At 49.6% G+C, this 8,750-nt stretch overlaps 2 non-coding genes across 2 annotated transcripts; one reads left to right on the forward strand and one right to left on the reverse strand.

Annotated features, from left to right (window-relative positions):
- The first annotated feature begins 1,236 nt into the window (after positions 1-1,236).
- Positions 1,237-1,308, forward strand: trnap-agg (transfer RNA proline (anticodon AGG)). The gene has a single exon. It is a non-coding gene; the product is annotated as a tRNA-Pro (tRNA).
- Positions 1,309-2,134: 826 nt separating this feature from the next.
- trnal-aag (transfer RNA leucine (anticodon AAG)) lies at positions 2,135-2,216 on the reverse strand. The gene has a single exon. It is a non-coding gene; the product is annotated as a tRNA-Leu (tRNA).
- Positions 2,217-8,750: the final 6,534 nt, after the last annotated feature.

Consider the following 8,750-nt stretch of genomic DNA (forward strand, 5'->3'; position numbering starts at 1 on the left):
TCTTCCAGCTCTTGGCTTGTTGGTCTACTAGGGGTATGATTTTCATTTAGGGTGCGAGAGATCCTGGACAAGCCCTAGCTTTCTTCCTCTTACGAACTTCCAACCCTTCGCTTTCCACTTTACCTGTTCTGTGTAGTTTCACTTTTCGGATGTCTCATTTGTTCTGAAAAATAGTGGAACACTTTTTGAGAGCAGGACGAACTGAGTTCGAACCATTCGTTTCAAGGAGGACCGGGGACATGTGACCACCGCTAACCAATGGGGGGCAGTCAAGCTGACAAAATAACTATTGTGAGCATTAACAGTCATATACTGTGATGTATTCATATTTCAAGCGCCTGAGGATTTCAATTTATTCATTTTTCGCAATGTACAAAAGAGTTTTGTTTGCTTCTATTTGCGATTTTGCAATAAATGTCTTTTGTGGGGGAAGCTGAGAAGGTCACGCGGTCAGGCCAAAGGGGATGGACTGCATACTTAACACACCATCTAGCAGACTCTGAGAGATGCTTTCCGTGCCGCTGTCTGTCCAGATGTTGTACCACCTCATCTTTTCTCGGGAATCCAAACCCCGGCAGAACTTCCCTAGGTCGACACCTACAAGGCCTCGCCATCTTCCTCACCTGACCCACTGAAGGTCCCCCGACAACAACATACATTTTAAAGAAGCACGTAACACCCTTGTACAGTACACTCCTGTACACCAATCTGTGTGTGAACAGCAACCAGATTCAACGTGGCTGTTCCGAGGAAACCGAAATTCTTTATATTCCCCAAGAGCTGTATTTGTGCAGAGGCAGGAAGCTGGTTTGAGAAGTGCGGCTGCAGGTGCGAAACGCAGTGAAATGAGAGAAGTACAAGGCCATCACTTCAGACTGACAAGCGGAGGAGAGAACGAAGCTCAGGGATTTCACACCGATGTCTTGTTTTCAAAACCTTCTCCCAATGAATGTTATGTTAGTAACAACTATTTAGTGATTTAGGCAGCTGTGCAGTTTTATTGGAGCAATTTCAGAGTATTTTGTTCAAGAATGCTACAGCTGGAGGGGGATTCAAACCTATGACCTTTTGGTGCAAAGGCTGAGCTCATAACAGTATGGTTTCAGGTGTTCTCAGATGATGTGACCTGCCCCCCCAGTGCCACACACTGCCATACACATCCATCACGAAAAATATCATGTTTTCCTTTTTTCCAGAACTGACACGTGTTATTCACTCCATATGTATTTCGCACACGGCTCGTTGGTCTAGGGGTATGATTCTCGCTTAGGGTGCGAGAGGTCCCGGGTTCAAATCCCGGACGAGCCCTAGTTTTCTTTCTGAAAATTACCACTCTTTGGGGAAAAAACGTGTTACACTCCTCGATGACGTCACCTACTGACCCAAATATGAAGGAAAATAGATTCCCGGCGCGTGGAGCAAAAGTTAAGCGCGTGTGTCGCACCGTGTCACTTAATACAGTCTTTATAGTCCCACTTGTTTTTGCTTCCGTAATAGTAATATCTATCCCACCTATTGTCCATTCTCTGCTCAAGTGATCAACAGCTCTAGTTTTTCACCCCATTGTTAGTTTGAAGTCAGTCAAATAACTGAATGCAATTGAATGACAGTTTGTTTTATTGTTGGAATGAATAGTGACGTTTGAAAGCTCAGTGTGAACATGATGCGTTTTTTGACTTTGCCGAAATAGAACACGGCTGGTGTGGACAGTGACCTTGGACACAAGTTTCACTGACAAAAACCGCGTGACTTTTGAACGGAGGGTTTTTTGTTTTTACCCACTCGCTCACTTTTGTTAACCCATCTGTCGCGGTCAGGGTCACGGCGGTCCGGAACTTATCCCCGGGTCACCGGGCGTCGGGCTCGGGGGCGGGTCCCCCGGAGCGGAGAGCAGTGAGTTTATCGCAGCGGAGCACATTTTCAAAAGGTCTTAAGTAGAGGCGGATGCGTTTAAACTGGATGATTCAGAGCAACGTTTTAGGCGGAAAAGCAGGAAGAAAGAACGAAAAGAGAAAAGTGTTAGTGCTTGGGGGGGGAGGGACGCGTGGAGCCCCACAGTTACATTGATAAACACGGCTGACAAGTTTTTACGAGGAAAACAGGGAAGCGAGTAGGAGGATAGCAATTTAAAATCTGGCAGCGGTGGGATTCGAACCCACGCCCCCGAAGAGACTGGAGCCTTAATCCAGCGCCTTAGACCGCTCGGCCACGCTACCTGCATGTAATAAGTCACACTAATAAAATAGAAAAAAAATTTCATTTAGTTAATTTCTAGTTGTTTTGTTGATGTAATTATGTAATAAATTAACATTTAATTAATTTAAATCAATGACACCTCAATTAAACCAATTTTGGCTCAACCGCAATTAACGGCTTGACAACAACAGACATCACACTAAATGAGATTTCTCATCGTTCACATCCGGGAAAGTTGTATATATGCAAATAAGTGGCCCGACTCATCTGGTCAATTACGAGCTGGAGCACTTCAGCGCAGGCGCTCATACAGTCAGGTAACTTTGTAGTAATTGGAACTTTATAGAAATAATTGTACAGAAAAAAAAAGGGGGAAACTTCCAGAACTGACGGAAGCATTCTAGATAAAAATTTCTGCAGAAAATTACACAAACACACACACATATATTTACAGGATATAAATATAATTTCCAGGATATATATTACTATCCTGTATATTATAGACATAAAGGTACAGTCATGAGTCACATCCACTCCTGGGAAAATTGGCAGCTGTCTTGAATGTTTTACACTTGTGAATAATCTTCCTCACTATAGAATGATGGATTTTAAGCTGTTTGGAAATGGCCTTATATCCCTTCCCAGATTGATGGGCAGCAACAGCTGCTTCTCGTAGAAGCATTCCTGATGTCTTTCCTCCTTGGCATTGTGTTACTGCACACCTGAATGCTCCAGACCAGCAAGCTCCCAAAACTCCTGCTTTTACAGAGGTGGTCACACTTGCTGATGATCAGTTAATCAAGGGCATTTGATTAGCAGCACCTGGCTGCTAATTACTCTCTTAATTCCCATGGAAGCAGTAATGGTGTACTTAGTTTTTCACACAGGGCTTCTCCATTTTGGCTTTATTTTTCTTAAATAAATCATGACACGGTGTGATGTTCATCTGACGTTGTACTTGTATTTACCTAATTTTAAGACCTGCTAAGGACCAGATGATTTTATGTCCTGATATGTAAAACCACAGAATTTTCACATAACTGCATGTACTGTACCTTTAAGAAAGGTGCTGATACTGCAGCCCTAGGTGGCGCAGCGGTTAAAGCCGTCACCTTCGGCTGGGAGAATGCCAGTTTGCACTTCATTCCCAGTATATTCCCACTGAGCTGCATACTTACCTTGAATTATACAGTAAAAATAAGTAAAGAAGCAAAAGTGCTTTAGCGTAAATCCGAAACCGAACGTGGGTTTCGAGAAAAGTATTAATTTATCTTCTTGAACAAAGAATAGCAGCCCCCATTGCACCAGTGAAATGCTCCCTTTTAAAATGATTACTTTGTAATGAAATAATGACTGAGTTAACTTCCTACCTAACTTGGCCCCCCCCTCCGCCTCAGTGCAGGTGAGCGCAGAGCAAAGTTCGAAGGGTGTGCACGAAACCCCAGCACATCTGGAGGTGCTCTGACATCCATGCCTTTATGCAATATTTCTAATTGTCACTCTCATATGTCCTTGGCTGCTTCACATGCTTCTGTGTTTCAGCTGCAGCGACAAATGGGCTACTTTTACCACGGTGAGGAGGCAAATGGGACGCTTAAGGCTGTCCGGGAGGCTGACATATTCGAATCCTGCTGGGCCCCGGCATTCTTCAAGCATTAAAGCCATTGTGGCGCTGCGGGATGACAGCTGTGAGGTTTTAGGTGCAGCAAATTACCTCGGAGAAGAGAGATTAATGTCAGAAAATTACAGGGAAGTGCACGGCGAGGAGCGGAGATGCTGCAGCGCGGTCGAGTGGGGAAGATAAGGGTCCCTGTGTCGAGGGGCTTCCTGGTCCATCGTCCATCGGTCCTCATCCAATGTCCACCGTCTGCAGCACGGTCAGCTGGTGCTGGAGCAACTGAAGGCCACAAAGCAATAGGAGACGGAAATTATACACAAGAGTAATCATGTTAGGAAGCTGCCAGTTTGAACACTGGAAGGATTCTGAACATGATTTCTTCAGCAAGGTAAAATGTACCGTGTTCACATTTATTTACATTTACCTTCGTTCATTTAGAGGATACTTTTCAACAAAGCGATACACAACTCAGAATAAACAAACCTGCGTTTCGCCTACAGATGGCGAGACAGACGCAGATGTGTGATTGTCAAAATACAGATATAGTCCAGTACCTCCGTTCACCCAGCATACGTTACAGGAGCAGCTGCTAATGCAAAGGTAATAGTGTCAGGTAGCTTCGTGCAAATTTGTGGAGCGGACGAGAGATCGGGACACCGATGAGTATGAACACGTGTGTTTTGAGACCCTTCTCGAACGTTGCGAGGGATTCAGCAGCTCCGAGGTACAGTGGGAGATTGTTCCACCACACTGGAGTCTAAACTGAGAATCTTCAGGCTTCTGATTTTGGACCCCTGGGTGTGGGACCACCAAGCGGCCAGAGGTGGAGGACGGCAGCTGTCTGGCCGGAGCGTAATGAGACATCAGGTCCTACCCATTTATGCAGCTGGCTGATTTTCACCGGAGCAATTCCTGGTAAGTCCAATCAAGCGCACTAGAGCAGGAGGTGGATTCGAACCTGCAACCCCTGAACCCAAAAGCATCAGCTCTAACTCTAAAGCGAAAGAGCTCGCGCCCTTCGGCCGCCATGGAAGCGAATGAGTTTGAGTGCAGGAGCGGTCTGTCACGTTAATGCAGAAACCACGTTTTTAGCGCCCGGCCTCGTGCGATGTCGCATTCCCACACCTCGGTTTTGTGGTTCAACCACGATTTTCCCACCATTTTTTCATAATGGCTGGTGACGTAAACAGTCGAATCCCGGTGCGGCACAGGAGACTCCCGGTGCGGTTAGTGCCGAGGGAGGAGGAGCCTCGCTGGAGGCCTGGATCAGGGGTGATAGAGGGAAAGGAAGTAAAGGGGTCTGATGGGGAGCGTGGGGGTGCTGGTTCTAACTGCTGGACCTGGACCACCCCCACCCCCACGACAGTGTGAATATGCGAATACCTGCATCTCTGGCACTCGACTCCCCAGAGCACAATATGAGTTCAATGCTCACCGACACGCTGCGGCACCAGGGCTATTTCACGGGTCCCGGCTGCTGTCGCCAATCCATTTCGCTTTGTGCGACGTGGGCATTTTCTGCTGTTGAGACAGCCCCCCTCCACTCCTCCTCCTCCTCCTCCCCCCAGCGGCCTCAGGTTCTGCGGGGTTCCAGGTGTGCGCAGGGGCGCGCTTTCTGGAACTTTCCGCCTGCACCCCGCCCCGTTTTAAAGAAGCAGTGTGTTCTTCGCTCCGCGTCTCAGAGGCATAATTATCTCACAATTAAGATAATTTTAGGATGACAGCTGGTGGGGAGAGAAGCAATTTTCACGCTTCCTAATCGAGTCTGGCTGTCAGATTAAGATAGAGAGTTGATTTGAGGGAAATTGTCTTGGCTGACTTGCTGGAGCAGAGCCCAGGTGGCCCCAGGTAGCTCCATGTCCGTTATTTTTTTCCCCCCCTTTCCTTCCCTTGCGTTGCCCGGGAGGAAATTTGGTTTTAATTTGCCACACCGACGAGATCACACGAGTGCCGGTCTCTCCGTCTGTCTTGGGGGATTGTCAACTTATTACTAAGGCGGCTGCCTCCCTTGACTCCGCTTCCAAACGAAAGCTCTCGAGTTGCTCTCCGCCTCCCTCTTCCTCCCCTTTCAGTCCACCCTCCTCCCTCCCCTTCTCCGCCTCCCCTTGTTGTCGGCGCAAGCGACGATCAGCAGGTGGCGCAGTAATTAAAGACCTGCACTCATCCCCAAAAGGCCCTGTTGCTGCACACTTGACAAACACTCTCGGCCTGATGTACTTGAACTAAACAAAACGTGTTACAAGTGAATGACGCAATGAGCTTTGAAAGCAGCTCTGGATAAAATGTGTCCGCAGCCCGCTTTGACAGTCGCAATCAGATGTTCCCCGACATATCAGCAGATTTTGTTTTGTTTTTTTTCTATATATCTTATTCCAGCTGGGGGGTGCGGTGGTGCAGTGGGTTTGACCAGGTCCTGCTGGGGTTCAAGTCCCGCTTGGGGTGACTTGCGACAAACTGGCGTCCCGTCCTGGGTGTGTCCCCTCCCCCTCTAGCCCCACGCCCTGTGTTGCCGGGCTAGGCTCTGGCTCCCCGCGACCCTGCATGGGACGAATGGTTTCAGACGATGTGTATGTGTGTTATTTCAGCTGCAGACCTGATGCAAAATCCCAATAACTCCCTCTACCCCCCGACCCCAGCAATCCATAGTGTGGAGTCACATCGTTTGGTTTTAGACGAGAATAAAAATAAAACAAAATGAGGGATAAAATAAAACAAAACACTTAACAACGAGCACGTCGCATTTACTCAGATGGCGCAAATCCGTCGATACCGGATGCATTTATGTTTATCGCAGTGAATTATTCAAAAAAAATCCAATGGCTACTTCTGAATGGAGCAGAATTAGGGCTTCCTTTCAGCCCATCTCGGGCCTGAGAAATTGACACACACCCAGGCCGTTAAAGACATCTTTGCGGCGAATGTGTGCTCATTCATTTGGCGATCGCTGTCGTGTGTATATATGTACTGCGCGCACAGATATGATTGTGCGCCCACATATTGTCCGCTGCTGACTCGAAGGGCGAGGGGGAGAGGTGCGCTGTTGAAAGCGCCACTAAAGGGACCGTTTCCCGTTGAGCCCGTGGGTGTTTTTAGAAATGGAACCGGACCATTTTCCTTTAGGGCGTCGGCATGTCAGAACTCTTCTCCGGCAGTTCCGGCCCCATGGCGCGGAGGAGATTTTGGATGAGGAGCAGGAGGCGGGAGCAACAGTGGCCTGGTGTCATGATGCAGTGTCCCAGGTGGCCACTAGATGGCAGTCTCGGCACTCGGCTGTGTTCCCACCTCCCGGCCCCCCCCCCCCCCCCCAGATTCATCTTCCTGCCGTGTTGACATCTCAGGCCTGGTGCACGGACAAGAGCCGTAAGAAAGGCTAATTCACACACCCAGCGCGCTTGGTAATAAAGGCAGTCGTAGTACATGTTTTCAAAGGGTAATTTCGACGGAAGCTGCCGGAACAGCGAATTGCGGACGCAGCTCAATGACCGTGATTGAATCCGACGGCGCTGAAATGCACCAGGCAGGCGCCGACTCTGAAATGTGCCCTCCGCATTAGAGCGACCCGCAAATCGTACATTAGGCGCCCCCCCCCCGCGCCTCGGACAAAGAGCCCCGTGTCGTGTAATGGCGCTCTAATTAGCCACCCTCGGCCCTTTCTTTGTAAGCAGGCCTCCGCTTGTTTTTCGGGTTGCCCTCGGTTTAACTGCAAATTATGGGGCGTCGGTTTCCAAGACACCAACAGCACCCCCCCATTCTTCACTTTTGGCACCTGTTGGGCAAATTGACACATGTTTTAGCTTGAGAGTAAAGAAGCGTCCCCTTTTTTTTCCGCCAGCAAGCCACTAAATCCCAGTAGCTGAGTCACGTTTGTGCGGCGCGGAGCGCGAGGAGACGGGGCGCGGCCGTTGTCAGGCTGTTTTAGTCAATGCGACATCCCTTCGGCACACGGAAACGCAGTGATACGGAGTGTGGCCTGATGGAGCACATGTGACCCCCACCCTCTCTCTCTCTCTCTCTCTCTCTCTCTCTCTCTCTCTCTCTCTCTCTCTCTCTCTCTCTGCACCCCCTCGACACTGTGGCCTGCGTTGCAGAGTTCGCCGCGGGCAGTGTGACTCGATCAAAGCGGGTGCTCCCGCCGCCCCGACTCGTGGCAGATTCCAATGTCAAGGGGATATTGCTCCGGAGAGACTCACTGGCGCCCCTCCGGAGGAGAAAGCCAAATGTTAATGCACTCTGTGCTGCTCGTACCCGAGGCGGGCCGCGGAGATCCGTTGGAGGTCGCGTTATGTCAGCGGTGATCCCCGACCTTCTGTCGGACGGTCGAGTCGCGCCCGGGCTGGTCGACGCCTGGCTCACGAGCAATGCCGAAGAAGTGTGGTGTTTCCGGCGCTACCTGCGTGTTTAGCTGGTGGTTGTGTGTCAGTCAGCGCAGAGATTTCGTCTCCCTGCGGATGCCGGCGTGACGCGCTCCCTCCCCGGAATTTCACAGAATCTCTCCTTCAAGGAGCTGCGTCACGTGAGAAACGGGAGCAGGGCTGTGCTCTTCTTTTACCTGCCTGCTCTGTGCTGCACCTCCTGCCCCTGCTTGTACAAGGGGAGGGAACTTCGGTGGAGCCCTGCACTGCGTGGCGGCTCAGCGGGTAGCGCCGGGGGCTCGCGGCTCCTGGGCTGCGGGTTTGGACATGCTTTTGAATGTGACTCGGTCGGTGTGGAGTTTCCACCTTCTCCCTGCGGTCAGTTTCCACCCACAGTCCAAAGATGCGTTTCATGCGGATTGGTGACTCTTCTTGACTTGCCCTAAGTGTGTGAGTGTGTTACCTGCCCGGTTACAGCTCGGTGTACAGTAAAAATTACCCGCCTGTATAAATGGGTAAATAATATAAGTCATTTAATGTACAAACATAACATTATAAGTTGCTTTAGAGAACATCGTCGGCGA

Source organism: Scleropages formosus, chromosome 25 (genome assembly GCF_900964775.1).
Source record: "Scleropages formosus chromosome 25, fSclFor1.1, whole genome shotgun sequence".
In the NCBI taxonomy this organism is placed as follows: Eukaryota; Metazoa; Chordata; class Actinopteri; order Osteoglossiformes; family Osteoglossidae; genus Scleropages; species Scleropages formosus.